Genomic DNA, 10,341 nt, shown 5'->3' on the forward strand with positions numbered 1-10,341 from the left:
ATGAGCTTAAGAACTCYTGATGCAAGCCTATTTGAAATGCAGATTTTTATTTTTATTTTTCTGATGCTTTGTGGTTGTCAGGTTGCTTATACATGCTTATATAGTTTGTCTGCATTCTTCCAGTCTCCTAGCCTTCTGCTTGGCTGTAGTTCCTCAGGGCAGATTGAGTTATAAAAGAAAAATGACACAAATTGTATTTTTTCTACAGTATAATCTACAAGCACTTTCAAAGAAATATGATACTCTTACTTCCTAACTCTCAATTATAGAAAAATAATATCAGTGAGAAAATTGCTATTTTCATAGTTACTCTTCTCAATAACTAGTTTTTGAAAACTCATGGAAAACTTTCAGGGTACACTTGAAATTTGAAACAGTGATCAAAGTAGGTGTGTTTTTAGTCTCTGTTATTAAGGAAGCTGTAYGGTAGTTGACAGCCACAGGCAACTACCATTGCCACATCAGTTGTGTGAAACTTGTAGGATCGTAACAGTAATACACTTGAAGCAATACGTGTCCTGGTAGGTTTAAATGCAAGTAATGTTGCCAGTTAAATGGACTGTGCTGTTTTTTCTCTCCTTCTCAGGCCAAGTGTTCAGTGTTTTAGCCAAGAAACAACAAAAACACGTAGTTAGAGAAAAAGATGATATTCCTTTTAGTCATGAAGATTGTAACTTCATTGCATTTTAACAGACCTGTATTTGAAAAAGCAGTTTTTAAGACAAATCTTGAATTAAAGAGACAAGAGATAGGATATAGTTAAAATGTAGATCATCTCTGGAGTAAAGAGATTCTCCAGGAGTATGTGTATTGCTACATACACTATCTCCAAATCTTCAGTACAGAAATATTTTTACAGATAAGTGTACATCAGAAGCAAATTTAGCATCTGAAAATATCTTCTTTAACTGTAGGAGTAATTGTAGAGATCAATAACACCTTTTCTCTCTTATTCAGTGCCTTGAACAATGAGCCCATCAGCRTATCTATTTCTTATAAGGCATGACTACATTTGCTAGAGCTAAATCTGGAAAGAATGTGGCCTCTTAGTGTCACTGGCCCAGCCTTTACCATGAAAAATTCATAGAGAAGCAAAATACCAGGAAGATGTGACTGAAAGCACAAGTTCATCCTCCAATAACTATTCTTTGCTTTGTCAATTTTCCAGCCACAGCTGCTAGTTATCTGTCATATTAATGTGCTTTCAATATACTGTGCTTGAGGCAGCTGGACCAACTTGAAACTGATTTGAAAAACATGTTTATAGAGAAAGGCAAAGGAAATGACGTGTAACATTGTAGACAAAATATGTTCCACATGAGAGTTCCATCAGCTGACTTTTTAGCAACTCAGTTATTTCATTATCACTCAAGGTCTCCAGTTTTCATTTTGCTGCTCTTAGTAGGACATGAGATGTCTCTGACTTCCCATCTACCTTCCCAAAATTTTCTGTGTTCTTTGGTCCCCAGAGAAGAACAAGAAGTAAAGCAGCCATTTAAGTGAGCAGCTTCACCCCATATTTCTGTATGTCCACAGCTGAGTGTGAGGACTAAACTGGGATCTGATTACTTAGTAGAGGAGGGAGAGAAATGAACAGGCAGGTATTTCCTTTTGCTGTTATGAAGAGACAAAAAAGAGCTTCAAAGAATTAGTATTACTAAATGGTAGAAAAGAAACAGATTTTCTTCTAAGTAACTTTCCAGTAGCATGAGATGAAACTTCTCTGTAACAAAATGATCCACCTCCCACGCGGTGCTCAGTCAGTCAGAATTTAGGTGAAATATGACAGTAAAAAGATCATAGTTTTAACAATATTGGATGTTAAAGTAGCATTTTAGAATGTATAGAAGGAGAAGAAATTGATGAAAAGAAACTATTCTCTCATCTTCCATTCTGTGTAAAATACGCATTTGAACTTGGGCCAAAAGTATTTCAACTTTTGTTGCAGTGCAGAAACCAAGGCTTTTCTTGTGTTTACTGATATTTGTCTTTTATTCTTTAAATTTTTACACAGTTAATTTTGTATACTTTCAGTGCCAATAAGCCAAGCTATTCACCTTAGTTTCATGAAGCTTTGAGGCTGAAAATGTAAAAAAAAAATGCAATCATTTTCCCTACAAATACTGTATCTTGTCACCCTTGTATAAAGTAAAGCCTTTAAATAGATATTAGAGAGGTGAAGTATTGTAGGCCTGTTGCTGACACTTGATCTTTATTCTGAATGCTTTAACTTTTTTGCCATTAAATTCTCAAGCTTAATCACACCATTTACTGGAAATWTGCTTGATGTATCTCTGTGACTTTAAAATAGAAATTATAAAGTGACCAGTGCATACTGAAATAATGGGCTATGGAAATTGTCAGTTAACTAGAAAAAGGATTAAAGTACAAGATTGACCAAAACACTGAAGCCTACATGTTCTCCGTCAGCTAATTAAAATGTTGTTGGTCTGCAGAAACATGCTTATTTCAGTTGTGGTCAAAGAGAAGCAGATCACAAACTTCTGATAMAATGCTGCTATAGGAAAGCCATTGCAGTGCTAGGATGTGTGATGTGAAGTCCTGCCAGGAGCTAGGAGAACATTAGCATGTTAYTAGCAAAGTCTCCAGTGGGAGTTCCTCTGAAACACTGAGAACAAGTCTGGTTAGCCACAGCTGGAAACAAATTCAGACTGAAACAGCAAGGAATGGAGTGCATGCCTGTCTCACAGAAAAATGGCTTGTTTTATCCAGCAAATTGTTTGGCTTGTTTAGTCTAGCAAAATGAAATCTAAGAAGAGATAGGATTACTCCTTATAAATACGTGACTGGGAAGAAAGTGAAGCCCTTCTTAAGCTAAGAGATAATTCTGGTACACGAGTAATTGAGTATCAGCTTACCACGAACAAATTAAGGCTATAAATTAATAGGCAGTCTCTAAACATCAGAAGAGTGATGACTGGGAACAGTTTCCCAAAAAGAGTAGTGGGAGCAACAGGGTAAGCAGCCTGAAAGTGGCACTTGATACGTTTGTGAACAGGATAACACAGTGWGGTATTTAAGAAAAGGAGGAACAAGGCCAGATTTGAAGTACAAGTCCCTTGTTCCAGCTGGGGAAYTGTATTACACAGCTTTTCTGATTTGGAGGCATACATTAATCTAGGATATCAAAGGTAATAGACACAAGGCCAAATATTTTGGGTACACTGAACTCTTTGGTTTTGTAAATTACATTTTCTTCTGCTTTTAGTCTGCTCAGGCAGCTTAAGGGGGACTTATTTAAATTGTACTTAGATGTACGGTGAGTAAATGTGAGCGCATGCATTTTGCTTGCAATGATAAAACTTTCACTAATGGCAACCACTGGTTTTTAGCCAGAACTGCATCCCCTAATGAACTGGAAGTCTATGAACAGTATAGCAGAGCCAGGGCAAGGTCTTCCCAGTCTCAGTGTTCCTATCACCAAGGAAGTTGCATGTGAAGAACTCACATTGCAMGTCTCTATGACCTACCAGCCTCAGTACAATGGAGTATATTCTTAGTGGCTCTGTTTGGCATTAGATACCTCCAAAATTTCTTCTCTCTGGTTCACATCAGATCAGCCAGGGGATAAAGCAAATTCAGCTTCAAAAAAACTCTTTTCTTCAAAAAAAATACTGTCAAATTGAATATGTTCCACTAATAAGTTCTTTTCATATGTTATTTACTAAATGTCTGATAAATCCCTTTCACAAATGCAACTCTGCACTTCCAAGTTGAAATCAAATGCTAAGTACCAATAAACAACTAATAAAAAATGACCATCTTAAATACTACTACATTTAGTGTGATTTGAAAGCCTTATTTTATGACTGCATAAACCTCCTGAGGAYAATTTTCATATCTGCTATATGTGAGAATTAGTCTTACCTAATGTACACCCAGTAGCATTTGCTCCATACGGATCATTCATGAGGTATAGGGGTCTCCGTTAGCGTATGTTGAAGCAACCTAGAGATCTTAATATAGCTAAAGGGAAGGGGGAAAGTTTCCTGTTTGTCAAGGGGATTGAGGTATGACTGAACCCTTTACTGAGTTTTATTCTTTAGCTCTAACAAAACATCTCAGCTCAAGCCCAGGAAGCTTGTTTTCCAGTGAGGCAGTATTGAACATTATGACCTGTTCTTGTTTTCCTCAAGTGAGTAACAGAATCACCATTTTCTTCAAAATAACAGGATTTACAGTACTTTACCTCATTCTGAAAATAGGCTGGGATGAAGGCAGCATAAGGAAAACAAAAAACAGCTAATTAAAAAAAYTATATATGAATCAGAAATCAGCAAAATCCTACACTTCATTTATTCTGTTTTAAGCCTTCCAGTTAGACAGCAAAGGCAAATGTGAGTGACATACTGAACAATCTGAGAGACAACTTTGCTTAGACAGAAAAAAAACCTTTGGCAGCAAAAGCAGAGGGCAAAAGCTCCCAAACCCTTCCATGAGCACTCTACTGCTGAGAAGCAGGTAAAACCCAGCTAACCACAACAGAGAAGGGACTCCATTTTCCTTATGGACTATCTTAAGACAGGAGTAAYATATTTTGCTGTATGGATGCATTCATACCTGGCCAGGTTCCCTCATGATGCTGCTGACACCGAAGGAGCCGAGCTGCTGCACTGCGTGACTGGCGTGCTTGGTCGCAGGCGTCGCAGGAGTTAGCACCAGCTGCAGGATCCAGYGTGGGGCCTTGGGATACCTTCCACACCATTTCCACAAAGCACTGCAACATTTCCACACCAAAATGCATCTTTTTTGAGAAAATATTTTAAATAATTCATAGGTAATGCAAGGATTTCGAGTAGCTGTGATGTTTCGGGAGGCAGAGGATCAAAGTGTGGGCTCTCTCCTCCTGCCTCACCCCTTCCCAGCAGATCTGGTATTGGGGTAGGGAGCTGAGAAGTGCAGAGAAATGTAAGTACGAAGCAGAGATAAATTAGTATCAAAAYGCCTTTATCTGAAACTGGCCCTGCATGGTCCCAGTGTTTGAGACTGCATCTGTATTACAAGGTATAGTTTTATATACTGCTTCTAATACAACTGGTAAAAATAATAGTTTCATTTATACTCTTCTGAGCAATAAAGCAAAATGACACAATTTAAACACCCAGGCTTGCATGAGTGTAATAAAACAGAATCCAGACACTGAATTTAATGCAGCTATCTTGACATGTCTGATGCCTAAACATTTCTACACATAAGGACCAAAATATTTCCAAAGAATGTTGCTGTTCTGCAGCTTGCTGCTTTTTTTCCTCTTTTCGAAGTTTTGCAGAAGCGTGTGTCCAACTGAATTAGTTTTTAGATATATTCATGAAAATTTGATTGCAGAGATTATCTTTGAGATTAGAATATGGCTCCCTGATGAAATTGTTTGCWTTTCTTATGCTTTTTGCTTGGTCTGTGAAGTCTATTGGTTACTGAAAAATAGTAAACTAATCACTTCAGAAGCCCAGTATTATTTTCAGTCACTGGGTTATTTCTGTGAATAAAAGGAACTTTTCTTCTGGACAAAAATCCCTATCTCAGTCAGACTTCAACAGCTTGAATTGAATTTCTTGTCATGTTTTCCTTGTCATGTCTCACAAATAGCTAATACAATTGTTTAAGTCAGACAGATTCTCCTCTGAATCYGATCGTACAGGAATGAATTTGTTTCACACAGGAAACAACTGCCAAGATTAATTCATCGAGGTTAATTTGCTACCCTGTATTCTTATGTGAACTGTCACTATGATTTTTGTAATTAGTCTGTTTAATAATGCTGTCCAAGTATAGATTACTAGTCTAATTAATTGCTTTGGGAAGAGTTTTATGAATATTTCTGATCAGTTAAGAAGCATGAGTCTTTTAAAAAGGATAATATTGTTACATTAACAAACTGATGTGCAGAATGCCCAATTTAGAATACTTGGTCTCTTTGGCTCGGTGTTTTTCACATGATTTTTTKGTTGATTTTTTTTTCTTTTTACAGTATGACATAGCAAACAACTCCAAATTCTGATGGAAAGAAAGAAGAAGAATTATTTTATTGGTATTTTAATATATGCTTTCTTCTGGGGAGGAAGACAGGGAAATAGCTGAAGTTTCACTAATTCCAGTGGAGTTGTACTTTCCTCTGCAGCTTGTTTCAATAAATGCAGAGTGGGAAAGGTTTTTCAGTTTGAAAGAGTCTTATGCATAGTGGGAAAGATTTTATTTTGAAAGGGTCTTGTTATTTCTTTTCAAATGATCTCCCTGACCTTCGTCCAGGCCTAACAGCACTTGATCCAGCCTGCCTCTTAGCAAAGGTCACCAGATTTCAAAATCACTCAGAGTTGAAGGCAACTACCCAAACACTGAGCTTCAAACTTCATCAAGTCTGTGGGTCACAAACAAGAGATACAGGAGGAGAATGCTGGTGATTTACATCATCCATGAAGGTCAATACATACAAAAAGCAAAACGGAACAGTAAATTACCCAGCAATTTGGAAAAAGAAATTTCAGTTAGGCCAAAGCATGGAATCAAGCTGCCATGCTCAGTCTACTCTCTTACTTTTCCCCTTCTTGCTGATGCTTTTCATCCATCCTGGATTCACCCATTTTATGTCACATGTCTTTAGTCCCATTCGCAATGACCCCTCTATGCTGTTACCTCCGGGACAGTATCACTATCTGGATCACATTTAGCTAGGTGAAATTGAAATTCATGYGTCTGTCTAAATCCTTCTGTTAAAATTGGAGGTGGGTGATTGCACGCAGACAGCTTCATTTGCCCTTCAGTCCCTGCAGAGCCCCAGAATGGGAACTGAGGGAGTATGCAGAAGGACAATGTGCTAACAACCCCTATCAGATATCTTGGAGAGGCCTCCCAGTGGGCAGATAACTCCTGTATCCTCCCTAAGGAATAATTCCAGCACCTGACCTCACAGCATCTGGTTCTAGCATTGCTAGAGGTGTTATATGGGTGTCAACAGAGTGCTGCTGTACACCCAAACAGGAATCCCTATACCCAACCCATACAGCAAGGAGCTGAGAGAGTCAAGAGAACTGGCTGAGTTTAGTAAGAGCACTGGTTTACTGAAGTGCTAAGTGCATTACTTTTGGATTTTTCAAATTATAAACTTTTTAGTGCTACATACCTACTGTTGATCCCAGTGCCTTAAAGTTTGCAGGGGAGGAACCTCGTGCCTTCGGTATCTTCGAGCTGTTGCTGAGCCCTGCCTTGACCTTGCTGGCCTTACAGATGCCAGGGAACAGGCCGGGGTGCGGAACAACCCCACCCATTCCAAGGGTTTAGAAGCTGCCTGTCAATCTGGTACAAAGCAGAAAGACCAATCCCAAAGATCAGCTGTTAAGGTAGAAGACATCCATAACAAACGGAATGAGGCCAGGCCTTCTAATTGCTTCATTAAATGTACTTTTTCTGTTTGGCACTAAACAGCTGGGTTCTCAGTGCTTGATTTCTGGGAATTCTGGCATTGACAATACTTTCATTTGCTATTTCTATTTTAGCATATTTAACACATTTTCAAGCACGCAGGAATTTGAATGTGTATGGTATATACAACATCTTCTAGATAAGAAGCTCAGATACTTTCTAAACACTAAGGAAACCATATATTGCTCRCATAATGATGCTGCAATGTATTCAATCTTAATCCTTCTTACTGCAGGTCAGCTATAAAAAACATGATAYTTATTTCTCAGGAGATGAAAATCCACTGGCTCTACAGGAGAATTGTTATAGGTTTTGCGCGTTCTCACCTGATGAGTCAATAACAAAAGTAGAAACAGATCCACAAACCATGAGACCTATCTTATGCTTTGTATCATAGATCGCATCACTCTCACTCTTTCCTCTCCTCATCCGGTTCCTGTTCACACACTAAATTGCATCTGAAAATAAAAGAAAATACCCACATCTAGCTACTAAAGCTGTAGGATATGGGTATATCCCAAGGCACTAAGCCTGAAAAAGCATTTGATGAATTAAAGGATACAATATTAATATATAAATAGAGAGGAAGTACCGACAAAGCCTGGAACGCATGCTTGATAGCAGATTCTGCTGATCCTGGTATCCTCAAAGTACTCTCAAAGGTCTTGGGAATGTTTTCAACAGTATCATGTCTCAAAACTAAGGTTAGCCAAAGTGCATATATCACCTTAACAAATAAATGATGATAAAAGAGTCTTCAGAATACAAAAACGTGTCACTGGTCTAGGACACATGGTAGGGCTTTGCTAAATTACATACATAAGCTGTGTTAAAATTTGAGCTTTGAGGAGTTTCTTACTGATATTTTGGAACATAATAAATAGCACACATAATATTAAGAAGATAATACATTTGTCAGTCAAGGATTATAAGAATTCACAATATTTTGTGAATAAAAGATACCGGATTTTTTTTTTTTTAATATAGTTCAACAAACCGATTCAGGAAATGTGTATCTACTGAGAGCTCCTAGAAAAAAAGATATTACTTACATTCAGGCTGTTGGACTCAGTTTGATAACAAATGGGAAGTAAAACTTCACAAGAAAAAGAAAGCTTGTGAAATGCTAACATGGATATGTATTTTTTTTCCTTTTATCAGTCTGTGCTTAGCCTTCATAAGCTTTTTCAAAGTGGAGTACCACAGTATTTCTATTCCTAAAACTGAAATAAGAACTTACTAGGAAAATGAATTTTAGCTGGAATACAGCTAATTATTAGAATAAAAAGTTTCTTTAGAGCTCATGACACTCATACAGGGAATATTCTTTGTGAGTGATAGAATTATACAAGGCTTTATTTTTAGGTAATCAAAAAAAGAGAAAATCATAACAAAATTGCAATGGCTGATAGCTATTTTTTTCAGTTGTGCTTACCATTAGGTATTAGGCAAAATACATGTCCTGATGGAAATTACTATATACTTTCCTTTTGGGAGTCCGCTGTTTTTTGATTAAAAAAAATAAATCTTTCTGATTTTTTTCAGAGAAATAGCTGATGCAAACCTTTACATTCAGTATTATGTACTAAAGTCCAAGATTTACTCAGCCATGGCCAGCTGATGTGCTGTTGGCTTGTAATCAGACAATAAAAGGAACAGATGGCTTAACCAAATTTAATTTGCTATTTTATTTATCCTTATGCTGTCGTGTTATCATACAAATATTGAACATTTATATAATACAGTTAGAAAACAATACAGTGTTTAGAGCTAGTTTATGAGCTAATCTGACACAAAACCATCAATCCTGAGATGGAAAATGAACCACTTCAGTGAGATTCCAGATCATTGTTTGCTGTTCCCGTCACAGACTAGGCCAGAAAAAAAGACAGCCATCAGAAATTATAGTACTCTGTAAGGCATGCCAGCTCAGTAGTAACTGATGGCAGTAATGCTGTGTTAGTGATTGTTTGGAGAAAGATAAATAAAATCTCCAACTGCATGAAAAGGCACACAGAATTTCTTAAAAGTAAATTCAAGCACTGAAATCTGGCAGTCTTCTATTTCTGAGATGCTTCTCAGTGCTCAACGGGGAATGATGACATCTGCAATTTGTTTGATTACTTCCTGTGATCATTTATTCATTGCAAGTTCTAGGCTTGATCATCTCCACATTATTGTCTTTAAGTGTTCATAGRACCAGACCATTTTATCTAATATCATAGATCTCATCATCTTAAAATTAAAACTTCTGAAGACTTTGCAATATAGCGTTGGCACTCTGTCAGAATAACCCCCGCTGTCATCCTTCTTAGGAGACTTGACTCTAAATAAGGTTATTGCTGGGCAAGAGCCTGCCGTGCTACAAATTAGGTCATTAATTGTAAAGCAAGTTCAAACCCTATGATTTGGTAAACATATCTTTTGAATAAATAGGCTCAGTGCAATCCTGGAGTCTTTTAGGAATGTATTCATCATGGGTTATACTGTTAGGCATAAACCCCTGCATTTATTTTATGTATATGTGTGTATATTTATATATGTATGTATATGTATAGATATATGTATATATTAGTATGTTCTGTATTTAAGGTTGCTGCAGCTTTGCTGAGTTGGTTCCAGAAAACCTCATAAAAGCTTAAAGCAGTCTGCTGCCACATTCATTCTTAAAGCAGTCATCAACAATTCAATTTTCTCCCCTTTGAAACTGTCACTCTATCTTTTAATCTGAGAGGAACATACTTACTTTTCTAATAAGTTTTCACTTATTATATGGTATGCATATATTCAGATATGCAGTTTTCTTCTTGCTCACAACCAAAACGTAAAGTAGCAGACAGCTATTCYGGCGTCAAGGAATATCTTCAGGAATATCCGTGTCTGAACCCCTGGAATCTGTCTGGT

This window comes from Rhea americana, unplaced genomic scaffold, assembly GCF_003343005.1.
Source record: "Rhea americana isolate MKP2758 unplaced genomic scaffold, rheAme1 scaffold_14, whole genome shotgun sequence".
NCBI lineage: Eukaryota > Metazoa > Chordata > Aves > Rheiformes > Rheidae > Rhea > Rhea americana.